Source organism: Rutidosis leptorrhynchoides, chromosome 11 (genome assembly GCF_046630445.1).
Source record: "Rutidosis leptorrhynchoides isolate AG116_Rl617_1_P2 chromosome 11, CSIRO_AGI_Rlap_v1, whole genome shotgun sequence".
Taxonomy (NCBI): domain Eukaryota; kingdom Viridiplantae; phylum Streptophyta; class Magnoliopsida; order Asterales; family Asteraceae; genus Rutidosis; species Rutidosis leptorrhynchoides.
In genome coordinates, this window is record NC_092343.1 from 286,945,270 (window position 1) to 286,966,015 (window position 20,746).

Below are 20,746 nucleotides of genomic sequence, written 5' to 3' on the forward strand. Positions count from 1 at the left end.
CTTCTTAAAATTTCGGGACGAAATTTATTTAACGGGTAGGTACTGTAGTGACCCGAACTTTTCCATGTTTATATATATTAAATGAAATTGTTATTTACATGATTAAGTGTTTCCAACATGTTAAGCAATCAAACTTGTTAAGACTTGATTAATTGAAATATGTTTCATATAGACAATTGACCACCCAAGTTGACCGGTGATTCACAAACGTTAAAACTTTTAAAAACTATATGATGACATATATATGGTTATATATATAGTTAACATGATATTATGATAAGTAAACATATCATTAAGTATATTAACAATGAACTACATATGTAAAAACAAGACTACTAACTTAATGATTTTGAAACGAGACATATATGTAACGATTATCGTTGTAACGACATTTAATGTGTATATATCATATTAAGAGATATTCGTACATCATAATATCATGATAATATAATAATTTAAAATCTCTTTTGATATTATAAACATTGGGTTAACAACATTTAACAAGATCGTTAACATAAAGGTTTCAAAACAACACTTACATGTAACGATTAACGATGACTTAACGACTCAGTTAAAATGTATATACATGTAGTGTTTTAATATGTATTCATACACTTTTGAAAGACTTCAAGACACTTATTAAAATACTTCTACTTAACAAAAATGCTTACAATTACATCCTTGTTCAGTTTCATCAACAATTCTACTCGTATGCACCCGTATTAGTACTCGTACAATACACAGCTTTTAGATGTATGTAATATTGGTATATACACTCTAATGATCAGCTCTTAGCAGCCCATGTGAGTCACCTAACACATGTGGGAACCATAATTTGGCAACTAGCATGAAATATCTCATAAAATTACAAAAATATGAGTAATCATTCATGACTAATTTACATGAAAACAAAATTACATATCCTTTATATCTAATCCATACACCAACGACCAATAACACCTACAAACACTTTCATTCTTTAATTTTCTTCATCTAATTGATCTCTCTCAAGTTCTATCTTCAAGTTCTAAGTGTTCTTCATAAATTCCAAAAGTTCTAGTTTCATAAAATCAAGAATACTTACAAGATTGCAAGTATACTTCCAAGTTTTCTAAATCCATTCCAAGTAATCATCCAAGATCATGAAACCTTTGTTACTTACAGTAGGTTATCTTTCTAATACAAGGTAATAATCATATTCAAACTTTAATTCAATTTCTATAACTATAGCAATCTTATTTCGAGTGGAAATCTTACTTGAAATTATTTTCGTGTCATGATTCTCCTTCAAGAACTTTCAAGCCATCCAAGGATCCTTTGAAGCTAGATCCATTTTTCTCATTTCCCGTAGGTTTATCCAAGGAACTTGAGGTAGTAATGATGTTCATAACATCATTCGATTCATACATAAAAAGCTGTCTTATTCAACGTTATAAACTTGTAATCACTAGAACATAGTTTAGTTAATTCTAAACTTGTTCGCAAATAAAGTTAATCCTTCTAACTAGACTTTTAAAATCAACTAAAAACATGTTCTATATCTATATGATATGCTAACTTAATGATTTAAAACCCGGAAACACGATAAACACCATAAAACTGGATATACGCCGTTGTAGTAAAACCGGGGGCTGTTTTGGTTGGGATAATTAAAAGCTAAGAAGAACTTTGATTTAAAAGCTATACTTCTGGAAAAATGATTTTTCTTATGAACATGAAACTATATCCAAAAATCATGGTTAAACTCAAAGTGAAAGTATGTTTTTCAAAATGGTCATCAATATGTCGTTCTTTCGACGGAAATGACTACCTCTTTCAAAAATGACTTGTAACTTGTATTTACGACTATAAAATTATACTTTTTCTGTTTATATTCATAAAGGTAAGTTCAATACGAAATTGTGGCCACTGGAATCACTCAAAACGGATTAGAAACGAAGAAATGGCGAGTAAAACAAGATTGATAAAAACTACTCATTTTACCTACGTGAAAGTTAGTAATAAATCTATTCCAACCATAACCTAATCAACTTATATTGTATATTATGTAATCTTGAGATACCATAGACATGTATACAATGTTTCGACCTATCATGTCGGACCATCTATATATATTGCAGAACAACCATAGACACTCTATATGTGAATGTTGGAGTTAGCTATACAGGGTTGAGGTTGATTCCAAAATATATATATAGTTTGAGTTGTGATCAATACTGAGATACGTATACACTGGGTCGTGGATTGATTCAAGATAATATTTATCGATTTATTTCTGTACATCTAACTGTGGACAACTAGTTGTAGGTTACTAACGAGGACAGCTGACTTAATAAACTTAAAACGTCAAAATATATTGAAAGTGTTGTAAATATATTTTTTATAGGTTCGTGAATCAACCAGTGGCCAAGTCTTACTTCCCGACGAAGTAAAAATATGTGAAAGTGAGTTATAGTCCCACTTTTAAAATCTAATATTTTTGGGATGAGAATACATGCAGGTTTTATAAATGATTTACAAAATAGACACAAGTACGTGAAACTACATTCTATGGTTGAATTATCGAAATCGAATATGCCCCTTTTTATTAAGTCTGGTAATCTAAGAATTAGGGAACAGACACCCTAATTGACGCGAATCCTAAAGATAGATCTATTGGGCCTAACAAACCCCATCCAAAGTACCGGATGCTTTAGTACTTCGAAATTTATATCATATCCGAAGGGTGTCCCGGAATGATGGGGATATTCTTATATATGCATCTTGTTAATGTCGGTTACCAGGTGTTCACCATATGAATGATTTTTATCTCTATGTATGGGATGTGTATTGAAATATGAAATCTTGTGATCTATTGTTACGATTTGATATATATAGGTTAAACCTATAACTCACCAACATTTTTGTTGACGTTTAAAGCATGTTTATTCTCAGGTGAATACTAAGAGCTTCCGCTGTTGCATACTAAAATAAGGACAAGAATTGGAGTCCATGTTTGTATGATATTGTGTAAAAACTGCATTCAAGAAACTGATTTCGATGTAACATATTTGTATTGTAAACCATTATTTAATGGTCGTGTGTAAACAGGATATTTTAGATTATCATTATTTGATAATCTACGTAAAGCTTTTTAAAACTTTATTTATGAAATAAAGGTTATGGTTTGTTTTAAAAAATGAATGCAGTCTTTGAAAAACGTCTCATATAGAGGTTAAAACCTCGCAACGAAATCAATTAATATGGAACGTTTTTAATCAATAAGAACGGGACATTTCAGTTAAGCAAACGCAGTATGATCGCAAAAATATCCAAAAAAATTCAATCTCTCTCTATATATGTATACGTAAATATATATAATTTATATTTTAATTTTAATTTTAATTCTAAATTCTAATAATAAGGGTATGTTAGCGAATGTTGAAAGGGTGTAAGTCAAAATTCTGTCCGTGTAACGCTACGCTATTTTTAATAATTGTAAGTTATGTTCAACCTTTTTAATTTAATGTCTCGTAGCTAAGTTATTATTATGCTAATTTAAAATACTTTTGGATAAATAATAATAACTTAGCTACGAGACATTAAATTAAAAAAGTTGAACATAACTTACAATGATTAAAAATAGCGTAGCGTTACACGGACAGAATTTCGACTTACACCCTTACAACATTTGCTAACATACCCTTATTATTAGAATTTAAAATTAAAATTAAAATATAAATTATATATATTTACGTATACATATATATAGAGAGATTGAATTATATATACCCAATTCTTTTCTTCTCTTTCTTCTGTAACAAGATTTTAATACTTTGTTTAATAATTACACCAGGATGTCGACTGAGTGTAACCCAAGGTTTTAATACTCTGTTATCAATTATGCCAAGTGTCCTTGTACATAATTTCACCCCTGTTTTAATAATTCTAGTGGCTATTAATCCATTCCCGTGTCCGGTTAAATAAACGATTATTCGTACATATAAATATCCCGCCCATCGTGTCCGATTGAGTGTATATGGTTATTTATAGGGACGTCCAATTGTAAATCTTTATATTAAAATTAACAAACTATCATTTAGTTAAACAAATATAAAGCCCATTAATAGCCCATAGTCTAATTTCCACAAGTGTCGTTCTTTTGTCCAAACCCCAATTATGGTACAAAGCCCAATTATCCAATTTTAGTAATTAGCCCATCATCATGATTACTTCATTTTAAATAAGCATAATAATAACTTAGCTACGAGACATTAAATTAAAAAGGTTGAACATAACTTACAATGATTAAAAATAGCGTAGCGTTACACGGACAGAATTTCGACTTACACCCTTACAACATTCGCTAACATACCCTTATTATTAGAATTTAAAATTAAAATTAAAATTAAAATATAAATTATATATATTTACGTATACATATATAGAGAGAGATTGAATTTTTTTGGATATTTTTGCGATCAAACTGCGTTTGCTTTTATAGGGATTTGAGTCCAGGTGAGCTCCGCGAGTCGCGGCCTTTTCCCTCTTTGAACTTCGCAAGTCGCGGAGTTCGATTTTACAGCTCACACCATTTTGGAGCCTTTCTTGCCGACGGATTATTATATAAATATAATATATATAATTTATATAATTAATTATATATTATATTATATTTATATACATAGTTAACTTGTAATTTTTAGTCCGTTGCGTCGAGCTTTGAGAGTTGACTCTGGTCCCGGTTCCGGATTTTCTAACGTCTTTGCGAATAATTTAATATCTTGTACTTTGCGTTTTGAATCTTGTACTCTTGTAATTTCGAGACGTTTCTTATCAATAATTGGAACCTCTTTGATTGTATTTTGTACTTTTGAGCTTTTTGCTCGTTTGCGTCTTCAATTCGTCGAATCTGTCTTTTATCTTCACCTTTTATTATTTTAAACGAATATTACTTGTAAATAGAACAATTGAAACTAAAAGCTTGTCTTTCTTGAGGAATAATGCTATGAAATATATGTTCGTTTTTAGCATTATCAAAGTTGCACCTTGGAAAGCCGTTGTTCGATTTGGTAAACGAGGGAAATTAAATTCAAGGTATATTGGACCATTCAAGATTATTGATCGTGTCGGACCAGTAGCTTACCGACTTGAGTTACCTCAACAACTCGCGGCTGTACATAACACTTTCCACGTCTCGAATTTGAAGAGATGTTTTGCTAAGGAAGATCTCACTATTCCATTGGACGAAATCCAAATCAATGAAAAACTTCAATTCATTGAAGAAAACCCGTCGAAATAATGGATCGTGAGGTTAAGAGACTTAAGAAAAACAAGATACCGATTGTTAAGGTTCGATGGAATGCTCGTAGAGGACCCGATTTCACCTGGGAGCGTGAAGATCAGATGAAGAAGAAATACCCGCATCTATTTCCAGAAGATTCGTCAACACCTTCAACAGCTTAAAATTTCGGGACGAAATTTATTTAACGGGTAGGTACTATAGTGACCCGAACTTTTCCATGTTTATATATATTAAATTAAATTGATATTTACATGATTAAGTGTTTCCAACATGTTAAGCAATCAAACTTGTTAAGACTTGATTAATTGAGATAGGTTTCATATAGACAATTGACCACCCAAGTTGACTGGTGATTCACGAACGTTAAAACTTGTAAAAACTATATGATGACATATATATGGATATATATATATATATATATATATATATATATATATATATATATATATATATATATATATATATATATATATATATATATATATATATATATATATATATATATATATATATATAGTTAACATGATATTATGATAAGTAAACATATCATTAAGTATATTAACAATGAACTACATATGTAAAAACAAGACTACTAACTTAATGATTTTGAAACAAGACATATATGTAACGATTATCGTTGTAACGACATTTAATGTATATATATCATATTAAGATATATTAATACATCATGATATCATGATAATATAATAATTTAACATCTCATTAGATATAATAAACATTGGGTTAACAACATTTAACATGATCGTTAACCTAAAGGTTTCAAAACAACACTTACATGTAACGACTAACGATGACTTAACGACTCAGTTAAAATGTATATACATGTAGTGTTTTAATATATATTCATACACTTTTGAAAGACTTCAAGACACTTATCAAAATACATCTACTTAACAAAAATTCTTACAATAACATCCTCGTTCAGTTTCTTCAACAATTCTACTCTTATGCACCCGTATTCGTACTCATACAATACACAGCTTTTAAATGAATGTACTATTGGTATATACACTCTAATGATTAGCTCTTAGCAGCCCATGTGAGTCACCTAATACATGTGGGAACCATCATTTGGCAACTAGCATGAAATATCTCATAAAATTACAAAAATATGAGTAATCATTCATGACTTATTTACATGAAAACAAATTACATATCCTTTATATCTAATCCATACACCAATGACCAAAAACACCTACAAACACTTTCATTCTTCAATTTTCTTCATCTAATTGATCTCTCTCAAGTTCTATCTTCAAGTTCTAAGTGTTCTTCATAAATTCTACAAGTTCTAGTTTTATAAAATCAAGAATACTTCCAAGTTTGCTAGCTTACTTCCAATCTTGTAGAGTGATCATCCAACCTCAAGAAATATTTCTTATTTATAGTAAGATATCTTTCTAATACAAGGTAATACTCATATTCAAACTTTGATTCAATTTCTATAACTATAACAATCTTATTTTGAGTGGAAATCTTACTTGAACTTGTTTTCGTGTCATGATTCTACTTCAAGAACTTTCAAGCCATCCAAGATCCTTTGAAGCTAGATCCATTTGTCTCTTTTCCAATAGGTTTATCCACAAAACTTGAGGTAGTAATGATGTTCATAACATCATTCGATTCTTAAATATAAAGCTATCTTATTCGAAGGTTTAAACTTGAAATCACTAGAACATAGTTTAGTTACTTCTAAACTTGTTCGCAAACAAAAGTTAATCCTTCTAACTTGACTTTTAAAATCAACTAAACACATGTTCTATATCTATATGATATGCTAACTTAATGATTTAAAACCTGGAAACACGAAAAACACCGTAAAACTGGACATACGCCGTTGTAGTAACACCGCGGGCTGTTTTAGGTTTGATAATTAAAAACTATGATAAACTTTGATTTAAAAGTTGTTCTTCTGGGAAAATTATTTTTCTTATGAACATGAAACTATATCCAAAAATCATGGTTAAACTCAAAGTGGAAGTATGTTTTCTAAAATGGTCATCTAGACGTCGTTCTTTCGACTGAAATGACTATCTTTACAAAAACGACTTGTAACTTATATTTCCGACTATAAACCTATACTTTTTCTGTTTATATTCATAAAGTTAAGTTCAATATGAAACCTTAGCAATTTGATTCACTCAAAACGGATTTAAAATGAAGAAGTTATGGGTAAAACAATATTGATTATTTTTTCTTGTTGTAGCTATGTGAAAATTGGTAACAAATATATATTAATCATATCCTAGCTAACTTATATTGTATTATACATGTATTCTAATATATTATGTAATCTTGGGATACCATAGACACGTATTCAAATGTTTTGACATATCATATCGACCCATCTATATATATTATTTGGAACAACCATAGACACTCTCTATGCAGTAATGTTGGAGTTAGCTATACAGGGTTGAGGTTGATTCCAAAAATATATATAGTTTGAGTTGTGATATTGCCTGAAACGTGTATACACTGGGTCGTGGATTGATTCAAGATAATATATATCGATTTATTTCTGTACATCTAACTGTGGACAACTAGTTGTAGGTTACTAACGAGGACAGCTGACTTAATACACTCAAATCTTTAAAACATAATAAAAATGGTTGTAAATATATTTTGAACATACTTTGATATATATGTACATATTTGTATAGGTTCGTGAATCGATCCGTGGCCAAGTCTTATTTCCGAGGAAGGAAATATCTGTGAAAGTGAGTTATAGTCCCACTTTTAAAATCTAATATTTTTGGGATGAGAATACATGCAGGTTTTATAAATGATTTACAAAATAGACACAAGTACGTGAAACTACATTCTATGGTTGAATTATCGAAATCGAATATGCCCCTTTTTATTAAGTCTGGTAATCTAAGAATTAGGGAACAGACACCCTAATTGACGCGAATCCTAAAGATAGATCTATTGGGCCTAACAAACCCTATCCAAAGTACCGGATGCTTTAGTACTTCGAAATTTATATCATATCCGAAGGGTGTCCCGGAATGATGGGGATATTCTTATATATGCATCTTGTTAATGTCGGTTACCAGGTGTTCACCATATGAATGATTTTTATCTCTATGTATGGGATGTGTATTGAAATATGAAATCTTGTGGTCTATTATTACGATTTGATAATATATAGGTTAAACCTATAACTCACCAACATTTTTGTTGATGTTTTAAGCATGTTTATTCTCAGGTGATTATTAAGAGCTTCCTCTGTTGCATACTAAAATAAGGACAAGATTTGGAGTCCATGCTTGTATGATATTATGTAAAAACTGCATTCAAGAAACTTATTTTTGATGTAATATATTCTTATTGTAAACCATTATGTAATGGTCGTGTATAAACGGTATATTTTAGATTATCATTATTTGATAATCTACGTAATGCTTTTTAAACCTTTATCGATAAAATAAAGGTTATGGTTGTTTTAAAAATGATTGCAGTCTTTGAAAAACGTCTCATATAGAGGTCAAAACCTCGCGACGAAATCCATTAATATGGAACGTTTATAATCAATATGAACGGGACATTTCATGATATCTTAAAAATACGACTCTAGGTCATACTTCCCTTACTCATAATAAGGAGTAGTACGTTTTAGGCCCCGCTAAATATAAATTTAAAACCGTACCCCCCCCCCCCCTCTTGGTGGCTGATTCTGACGTGTTGCAACTTAACGACACCGCACAAATTAAACCGTCCGTTTCAGCCATATCAAGGGGGAGTATAAGTTTTTGGCGCCGTTGCCGGGGAACTGGTATCAGATAATACTGCTCTCTATCAAAATTATTCACAAGCATTTAGTGGTGTCTAAGAAAGACAATTATACACGGACTTGGTTGTTGTATTTTCCGAACAGTCTCCAATTATATTAGAACTAAGAGGATCCTGCCTCTCCATAGTAGTCCTGACCACTTGGTTTTTTGAATAGTTCTTGCGAAGCTCTGTTATCAAAATACCAGGGAATCAGTAGCCAGAACCAAAAACATATTCAACCTTAGGATAGTTAGCTTATCTTAGTGTAAATTAGATTGCTTTAAATTAGACTACCTTAGATTAGAATTACCTTAGATTACCTTAGATATTTAGTTTATCTTCTTAAAATAAAAAAATAAAAAAGGCATACCCAGTGTATGACCCGAACCTGATCTAGACCAAGGCCATTGTTATTCGTACCTGATCCCGACGCAATAATCTTTAAAGCATGCAAGGAAGCACGAATCAGAAATCAAATGGCGTTACACGTTACTTTAGCAGGAAAATACCAAACCCTAGATTGAAGGTCGAGGAGGACCAATCAGATTTCCATAGATTCAAGGACACTCGTTCGAGTTAAAACATCACATCATCCAGCTCATTCAAAATGGCTGTTAGTTTCATGGATTACCGAATGACGATCCTAATTCTCACCTTGATAAATTCATATCTCTTGCGAAGTCCAACAAACAGTCAGGGATCGGACAAGATATAGACCGGCTATACTTGTTTCCCTATTCTCTCACCCATCATGCTCAAACATGGTTCGAAGGACTGGAAAAAGATTCCATCACGTCATGGATGGAGATAGCTACTAAATTCCTAACCAAATATTTCCCTCCTTCTAAACAAACCAAGCTAGAGAATGACATCATTAACTTCAAACAAAGTTATGATGAATCTCTTTACACTGCATGAGATCGATTCAAAACCCTACTGAAGAAGTGCCCTAATCACCAGCTAGAACGGTCAGCTCAAATCTGTACCTTCTACAATGGCCTTACGGTAAATCATAGGACGACGATCGATGCAGCAGCTCAAGGAAATCTGATGAACCAAACTACAGACGAAGCATAGGAATTGCTTGAGAACAAGACAATGCATCATCATAACTGGAATAGTGGTGAAACAACTTCATCATTGTAGTGACCCGAACTTTTCCATGTTTATATATATTAATTGAGATTGATATTTACATGATTAAATGTTTCCAACATGTTAAGCAATCAAACTTGTTAAGACTTGATTAATTGAAATATGTTTCATATAGACAATTGACCACCCAAGTTGACCGGCGATTCACGAACGTTAAAACTTGTAAAAATGACATGACGATATATATATGGATATACATATGGTTAACATGAGATTATGATAAGTAAGTATCTCCATAAGTATATTAACAATGAGTTATATACATATAAACAAGACTACTAACTTAATGATTTTTAAACGAGACATATATGTAACGATTATAGTTGTAAAGACATTTAATGTATATATATCATATTAAGAGATATTCATACATGATAATATCATGATAATATAATAATTTAAAATCTCATTTGATATTATAAACATTGGGTTAACAACATTTAACAAAATCGTTAACCTAAAGGTTTCAAAACAACACTTACATGTAACGACTAACGATGACTTAACGACTCAGTTAAAATGTATATACATGTAGTGTTTTAATATGTATTTATACACTTTTGAAAGACTTCAATACACTTATCAAAATACTTCTACTTAACAAAAATGCTTACAATTATATCCTCGTTCAGTTTCATCAACAATTCTACTCGTATGCACCCGTATTCGTACTCGTACAATACACAGCTTTTAGATGTATGTACTATTGGTATATACACTCTAATGATCAGCTCTTAGCAGCCCATGTGAGTCACCTAACACATGTGGGAACCATCATTTGGCAACTAGCATGAAATATCTCATAAAATTACAAAAATATGAGTAATCATTCATGACTTATTTACATGAAAACAAAATAACATATCCTTTATATCTAATCCATACACCAACGACCAAAAACACCTACAAAAACTTTCATTCTTCAATTTTCTTCATCTAATTGATCTCTCTCAAGTTCTATCTTCAAGTTCTAAGTGTTCTTCATAAATTCCAAAAGTTCTAGTTTCATAAAATCAAGAATACTTTCAAGTTTGCTAGCTCACTTCCAATCTTGTAAGGTGATCATCCAACCTCAAGAAATCTTTGTTTCTTACAGTAGGTTATCATTCTAATACAAGGTAATAATCATATTCAAACTTTGGTTCAATTTCTATAACTATAACAATCTTATTTTAAGTGATGATCTTACTTGAACTTGTTTTCGTGTCATGATTCTGCTTCAAGAACTTCGAGCCATCCAAGGATCCATTGAAGCTAGATCCATTTTTCTCTTTTCCAGTAGGTTTATCTAAGGAACTTAAGGTAGTAATGATGTTCATAACATCATTCGATTCATACATATAAAGCTATCTTATTCGAAGGTTTAAACTTGTAATCACTAGAACATAGTTTAGTTAATTCTAAACTTGTTCGCAAACAAAAGTTAATCCTTCTAACTTGACTTTTAAAATAAACTAAACACATGTTCTATATCTATATGATATGCTAACTTAATGATTTAAAACCTGGAAACACGAAAAACACCGTAAAACCGGATTTACGCCGTCGTAGTAACACCGCGGGCTGTTTTGGGTTAGTTAATTAAAAACTATGATAAACTTTGATTTAAAAGTTGTTATTCTGAAAAAATGATTTTTATTATGAACATGAAACTATATCCAAAAATTATGGTTAAACTCAAAGTGGAAGTATGTTTTCTAAAATGGTCATCTAGACGTCGTTCTTTCGACTGAAATGACTACCTTTACAAAAACGACTTGTAACTTATTTTTCCGACTATAAACCTATATTTTTTCTGTTTAGATTCATAAAATAGAGTTCAATATGAAACCATAGCAATTTGATTCACTCAAAACGGATTTAAAATGAAGAAGTTATGGGTAAAACAAGATTGGATAATTTTTCTCATTTTAGCTACGTGAAAATTGGTAACAAATATATTCCAACCATAACTTAATCAACTTGTATTGTATATTATGTAATCTTGAGATACCATAGACACGTATACAATGTTTCGACCTATCATGTCGACACATCTATATATATTTCGGAACAACCATAGACACTCTATATGTGAATGTTGGAGTTAGCTATACAGGGTTGAGGTTGATTTCAAAATATGTATAGTTTGAGTTGTGATCAATACTGAGATACGTATACACTGGGTCGTGGATTGATTCAGGATAATATTTATCGATTTATTTTCTGTATATCTAACTGTGGACAACTAGTTATAGGTTACTAACGAGGACAGCTGACTTAATAAACTTAAAACATCAAAATATATTAAAAGTGTTGTAAATATATTTTGAACATACTTTGATATATATGTATATATTGTTATAGGTTTGTGAGTCAACCAGTGGCCAAGTCTTACTTCCCGACGAAGTAAAAATCTGTGAAAGTGAGTTATAGTCCCACTTTTAAAATCTAATATTTTTGGGATGAGAATACATGCAGGTTTTATAAATGATTTACAAAATAGACACAAGTACATGAAACTACATTCTATGGTTGAATTATCGAAATCGAATATGCCCCTTTTTATTAAGTCTGGTAATCTAAGAATTAGGGAACAGACACCCTAATTGACGCGAATCCTAAAGATAGATCTATTGGGCCTAACAAACCCCATCCAAAGTACCAGATGCTTTAGTACTTCGAAATGTATATCATATCCGAAGGGTGTCCCGGAATGATGGGGATATTCTTATATATGCATCTTGTTAATGTCGGTTACCAGGTGTTCACCATATGAATGATTTTTATCTCTATGTATGGGATGTGTATTGAAATATGAAATCTTGTGGTCTATTATTATGATTTGATATATATAGGTTAAACCTATAACTCACCAACATTTTTGTTGACGTTTTAAGCATGTTTATTCTCAGGTGATTATTAAGAGCTTCCGCTGCCACATACTTAAATAAGGACGAGATTTGGAGTCCATGCTTGTATGATATTGTGTAAAAACTGCATTCAAGAAACTTATTTTGTTGTAACATATTTGTATTGTAAACCATTATGTAATGGTTGTGTGTAAACAGAATATTTTAGATTATCATTATTTGATAATCTACGTAAAGCTTTTTAAACCTTTATTGATGAAATAAAGGTTATGGTTTGTTTTAAAATGAATGCAGTCTTTGAAAAATGTCTCATATAGATGTCAAAACCTCGCAACGAAATCAATTAATATGAAACGTTTTTAATCAATAAGAACGGGACATTTCAGTTGGTATCAGAGCGTTGGTCTTAGAGAACCAGAATTTTGCATTAGTATGTCTTATCGAGTTTTTTAGGATGCATTAGTGAGTCTGGACTTCGACCGTGTTTACTTGAAAAATGATTGCTTAACAAATTTTGTTGGAAACTATATATTTTTAACATGTGAATATTATGTGATATATTAATCTCTTAACGTGTTTGATATTATGTGATAGATGTCTACCTCTAGAACAAGTCCCATTGACTCACCTAATAATAATGAAGAGTCAAATGTAAATTGGAATGATTCGTGGACTGATTCACAAGTTCCCGAAGAGGAACCGGAAGAAGAGTCGGAACCGGAAGAAGAATCGGAACCGGAAGAAGAATCGGAACCGGAAGAAGAAATAGAACCAGTGGGGGAAATAATAAAACGGTTAAGTAAAAGAAAATCCTCAACCAACCGACCAAAGTTAATTATGGTCAATGGTGTTTCCGCCAAGGAAGCAAAGTATTGGGAGGATTACCAATTCTCCGATGAATCGGATTCCGACGAGAATTCCGATGATGTTATAGAAATTACCCCAACTGAATTTAAAAAGGCAAAAGAAAATAATAAGGGAAAGGGCACAAAAATAGAGAAATCTAATTACAACCCCGATGAACTTTATATGTATGGTCAACCCCCGAAGTCCTTAAGTTGTAACAATGACCCGGGAACCTCTAAACCACCAGGTTTTTCTAAACCAATGTGGAAAACTACGGCTCGTATTAGGGGAACATCATATATCCCTAGAAACTTGGCAAAACGAACCAAAACCGAAGAAGAAGAAACGAGCGAGTCGGAATAATATAGTTGTATTCGTGTGGTGTAGTATATGTAATATAGTATGCTTATGCTTTATGATATATGTAAAAATTGCTTGTATTAATAAGTATTTTTTTTATGAATCTAACTCTTGTCTATTTTACAGTATAAAAACACAAAATGGATAGACAACCCAATATTTTAAGAGACCTACCCGGAGACATGATTGATGAAATCTTGTCTAGAGTCGGTCAGAATTCTTCGGCACAACTATTTAAGGCGAGATCAGTTTGTAAGACATTCGAAGAACGTTCCAAGAATGCCTTGGTTTATAAAAGGCTTTCGTTCGAAAGATGGGGGATATCACATTGGGAAATCCATAAGTTACGATGTGTTTACTTTGACGCATATATTGCGGGGAACCCAAATGCTATTTTACGCAATGGGTTAAGAAATTATTTTGACTCAATATATCAGAATATTGGACTTCGTGATTTAGAAAAAGCGGCTAACATGCAACATAAAGAAGCATGTTACGCTTACGGATTAGTAATGTTCGCTTCTCACCAAAGTGAGAACAAGAACATCGGGCTACAACTATTAAACAAAACGTTTCCACAAGTGACGGAGTCAGTAATTGGGGTAAGAAATGAGGTTTTTAGATTGTTACGGGACTGTTGGACATTACGTAACCCTCGTCCCTTTGACGATGTTACAACACGCTGTCTTATCAACGGCCATAACGGTTATGTTCCACAAGACCAAGGATGGGAAGTAATCCTAGTAAAACCAGAATGCATGACTTGTTTCTGGACGTATGAATTACGTGTCTTTATTGCCTTTGCTGAACGACTTGTGTACTAGCTAGAATTATCTTCACAACCATCTTGTATCAAATTTATTATGTGCTATATTTTATGCTATATGTAAAATAAGCGGTATTGTAAGTTTGTAAAATATTGTGTAAAAGTTTGAACGCGAAATATTATTATAATCAGTTTTTCATATAGAATTGTAGTAGTTGAATTGTATATTAGCTACTAAGTATGAACTTAACGGGTAGGTACTACCCGAATTTAAACTTATAAAACGCTAATGTAACGACCCTACTTTTTCCGTTATCTTTTGCCGTTAATTATTTAACGACCGTTAATTGTTATTCCTGACACGTCATTTCTATGACCTATATTATTATTTTTGTAATAATATATTAATTATTATGTGTTATATGAATATTTGTATTCATATTTTAAATTATACGTTCCTACGAGTCGCGGATTTCTATCCGGCGAATCTTTTCGGTTTTCAAACCAACGGTCGAACTTTTGGAATTTTTAAGTCCTAATTATTTTAATTATGATATTTTGATGTCATATGATTATATATAGTGTTTATATATTTTATCCGTCGCGTAGTTGTTATCTCTCCGAAAAATCAATCGCGTAGTAGCGTTTTCGCGTTTCGGGCTTCGATCGGGCGTTCGGGCTAAAAGAAATTACATATTTATCATTGTGGGCCATGTGGGGCCCACCCCATTCAGTTGTTGGCCGAAAATTCCCTTAGGGAGGGGGTGGTTTGTGATTTTATTTCATTATTCCATTTTTCATTTTCTAAACACTAGCATTTCCTCTCAAACCTAATTACTCCCATTTTATTTTCTTCCTCCTCTTCTCTTTTTCTTTTTGAGCCGTCACCCTAGCTCCACCAAATCATCATCATCTTCATCTAATCTTGCATGGATCATCAAATAGATTGCATAATCGGATTCTACACGTTCTTCTCTACAAGTTAACATCTCTTGATTATTGATTAGGGTATAAACCCTAACCCTAGATTTTTTTAATTTTTCTTTATTTTTCTGTATTTTGATTATATTTTATTAGTATGATGATTATTAGTTGTTGTAATGTTGATTGTGTTCGTAGAATTACTCGATTGCATATTTTTCGGTTTGATAAAATTGGAACAGCAGCTTTTTCGTGTGTTTCTGATATTTTAACTGATGTTGATCATAAAATAAAGTATATAAATGAGTTCCTCTCATCAAGACATTAATTTTAGACTCCGGATTCATGTCGTTTCGATTCCCGGAGCCCTAGTTACGATCAAAGTGGTATTTTGTTAAGATTGAAATGTGATTTTGGTATGAACCAGGTTTGGTCCGACTTTGTGACCATATTTGGTGACTTTAGGGTGTGTTAGTGTGTTACTACTGATGGTGGGGCAAACTTTCATGTTCGGGTCATCTCAATCCGAGCCACGAATCACCCGTTACGTCTAAAACACGTTTTTGATTGAATTAAAGTTCCAAGTAGTGAATTGGCTGTACATCACGACTTGTGGGATGTTCTTGGGGTGTTCTTGAGTGTACCAAAGTGTCGGGTGGTTTGCTTGGGCGGAGATATATGTAAGGCTCGCCGAAAACCTATACCCGGGGCTCAGGATACGACCCGATGAACTTTTGATTTAAAACTTGTGACTAATTATTAAACTTATGATATAAATAATGGATTTCATTATTATTTAATTACTTATGATAAAAGAAGTAATTATTATTATTTAAGACTTATGATATAAATATTTATTATATCATTTAATTATTAATTATGATTTAATTAACATTTTAATTAAACTTATGATTAATAATACTTTTATTATTAAAGAAAAATACTTATGATAAGTATTAAATTTATTTTTGAGAAATTATTATAAGACTTATAATAAAGATTAAATAATTATTTAATCATTGTAAGACTTAATTATTATTTAATTATGATTTAATTATTAAATACTTATGATTTAATAATTTTAATTAGAAACTTATGATATAATTAATAATTCATTATTAATTTATAATACTTATGATATGAATTAAAATTCATTATTAATTAATAAAACTTATATAATGATTAATATTTAATTAATTAATTAAATACTTATGTTATACTAATTATAACATTTCAACTTATATTAACTTTAATAATTCATTTTATTTAATTAAACTTATGTTATGACATAACTTTACACTTTTGACTTTAATAAACATTATAACCTATGTTATTATTATAACTTACACTTTTAAAATTAATGTTGACTATGTTTGACCAAGGTTGACTTTTGAGTTGACTTTCGGTTGACTTTGGCTTTCAGTTGACTTCTGTTGACTTTCTAAATAAAGAAACTTTCCAAAAATAGAAACTTTCCAAAAATAGAAACTTTCCAAAAATAGAAACTTTCCAAAAATAGAAACTTTCCTAAAATAGAAAACTTTCCAAAAATGGAAACCTGCTAAAAATAGAAACTTTCTAAAAATAGAAAGTGTGTGTCCTTATGCTGTTCCAATCAAACCGATGCTTGCTGAGTAATGTTCTATGTCTACTTGCAACATGTACAATAGCTATCATACTAAGACTTGACCTAAGTTAGTTATTTATTTCGACCTGCTTTATTTATAGGTCGGCGTTGTGATCTTTCTTGATCACTTTACTTTACTTGCTGTTCGCTTGTTTGTGAGATTTCTTCAGTTGCTATTTAAGGTGAGTTATAGTCCCATTTTTCTATTTTTAATCTTTTGGGATGAGAATACATGCAATTTATTTTATATTTTGGACAAGTGGAAGTTTGTTTAAATTATTCATTGTGAGTTGAACAAAAATATTCCCTAGTCTGGTAACTGTAATCACTGGTTTCTACTGGTGAACGCGAATCCTACGGATAGATCTATCGGGTTTGACAACCCCATTTCGAGCTAGTCGCGCTAGCAATTTATAATCGGAATGTTTAGTACTTCGTATTTTGTTGTAGATACACTTGTTCGGTGTATATTATTTATTGTGTTTGGCAAGGGTAAATAAAGGGTTAAGTGGTTACCAGGTGGCTCACGGAAAATGGAATAATGTTTTATTATATGTTTTCTAGCATATAATTTGGTGGTCCAAAAAGGAGTTTTTATGTTTTCAAACATAAATTTTTGTTGTTTAAATTAAATATTGTTTGCAATATTAAACCTATAATTCACTCAACATTTTTGTTGACAGTTACTCGCATGTTTTATTCTCAGGTTCATGATTGATTGCTTCCGCTGTGCTTAGAGAGTCTGCATATTTATGATGGCAGCTTTTGTTAAATATTAACTTGCATTCTATTTTGTTACATTAAATAGTGGTTGTTTGTTGACTTTGTTTTGGTCAACTTTTGGTTAAAGTATTTATGTATAGTTTCTCTAAACTTATACAATTTAGTAGATTTTCTTTATAAGAAATCATTTTTAAATAAAGAATGCAAGTTTGTTTTATTAAATTCATATAGAGTTTCGATCAAGCTGTGGGACCAAGTGACGGAGCCGTTAAGTGTTTGACGGAGTCGTCACAGTTGGTATCAGAGCGTTGGTTGTAGGGAATTAGGCTGCATTGATGTCGTTACCCGAGTCAATAGGGTGCATTAGTGAGTCTAGTCTACAGCCCGGCCTATTATATATTATTATATGGGATTATTTGTATCGTGTTGGTATGTATATTGTTATCATACATACATTTCTATTATGTTCTGAATCCGGGAGGAACTCCCATTCTGATTTAAACGTATTCTCCGACTCATGCGAGTTCATCTTTTATAGGAACGCCTCAGTTAGTGAAACCGAGGGGGTGTCATTCTTGACTTCTGAAATTCTCGAAATTTCTATGTCATAATTTGTGTTTATTGATATAACGTTTGAGTTACATTACGTGTTCTAGAATTCTAGGCATTTCTATGTCATCTATTAGGGTTATGTATATAACGTTTGAGTTATATTACGCGAGATGTCATTCTTGACTTCTAAAGGCTCGGCATTTCAATGTCAGCTATTGTGTTTGGGTATATAACATTTTTGTTATATTATGTGCCTTTGTGCCGTTGTGCCCATGTGCTTTGGTTTTTAAAACGGAAAACGTAATTCTTGACTTTTAGAGATTCTTGGTACTTCGAAGACATTTTTATGTCATCGTTACTCCTATTCATTACTTTCGATGTCTTTGTCTCTTGTGCTATCCTTAGCACATTGTTAAGAAATTGTTTTAGGGAAATTGTGTTGAAATTCGAGGTTGATCGCGTGTCCTGACCTCATGTAGTGCTATTGGAATGGAACTATGAATTAGCTAAATATAATGGCGTCAGGCCAACGTGATTATATTACATTAATTCATAAGGAAGTCCCAATATTGTGACATGAGGAATAGAAAGCGAGTCAAAGAAAATTTTTACACCACTCATTCAGAAATTCCGATGTATTACATGGGTGGGGAAAATATTAATTATCTCATTTGTTGATATACTAGAAGCTCGTTTTAACCAGATTATCTATCTCGTGCTCTATCCTTCATAACTAGCTCGTTAGCAACAGCTTCGCTCGGGAACAGTTTTGGCCCAAGGACTTATGTCCTGATAATAGTCAAGACAATATTTAACTCATTGGTTTCCATGACCTCGTAGCATTTGTTGACTAGATGTCGCAAGGCGATTCAAGTCCTTCACCCGATCTTCAACGATCTTACTTCAACTCCTGGTATACGGATACCCTGCTTTTCATCAAAATTTTTACACATTTGTTTAATTGGGCGGTCCTCATGGGATTATGGGCAAATAGAAGTAGTAAGATTGTCTGTCATGTATGCAATTTACAAAATCATATTTGTACATATAAAATCAAATTAATAAATTTACCCTTAACTCATTTTGGCTACTATTCTAAATTATACCTTCAAATTTATTTTAAAACCAATCCTTTATTGAGTTGCTTAATTAAGTCAAATTATTTTACACGTTGTGCATACTTCTAAATTTACTAAGAACTTGGTTCCATTTATGGGGTCACATCAGACGTTTAAAGCTTTTTCAAAACTTCTTTGATTGATTATATTAAAATTTTTCGCATTACTCTACAGAGTGTTTGGATCACAGTTCTTTTCATCATCCGTTTAAGGATGAAACCTACCATTAAGTTCATTGATAAAAACTATTACACCACTTTAGATGTCGGTTTTATAAAATCTGTTGGAAAGTCTTTGCGCTCATAAAATTTCCCTCTTATGGTTGGACGTGGACGAAACGCGGACGGATAAATCAATTTTCTGGGGTACAACTCGGTGTTCACCCTATTGTAGAAAAGGCACTAGGTGGGTTTCTACCCCAACTGTTATTCTAATGGGTATCATGGATATATATTACACTAGACCGTTTGAGGAGTTTCTACTCTCAATTTTCGCTGTCAACCGCAACACCCTCGTAAACATCAATCCTAGGACTCAATACTTTGAGGTACACAAAATTTCTTTTGGAGATTCATCTCACCTGGAGTCGCCCATTCTTTATAACCCATGATTCACGTTTCCTTTCATCCGCATATAAATTGAAGAATAAGGATGAATCCTAGATTGACTCGCTCATTGTGCGAGGAAGTTTATTGTCGTTGAAATATCACACCTTTTGTACATCTTACTTTCAGAAATGTAATG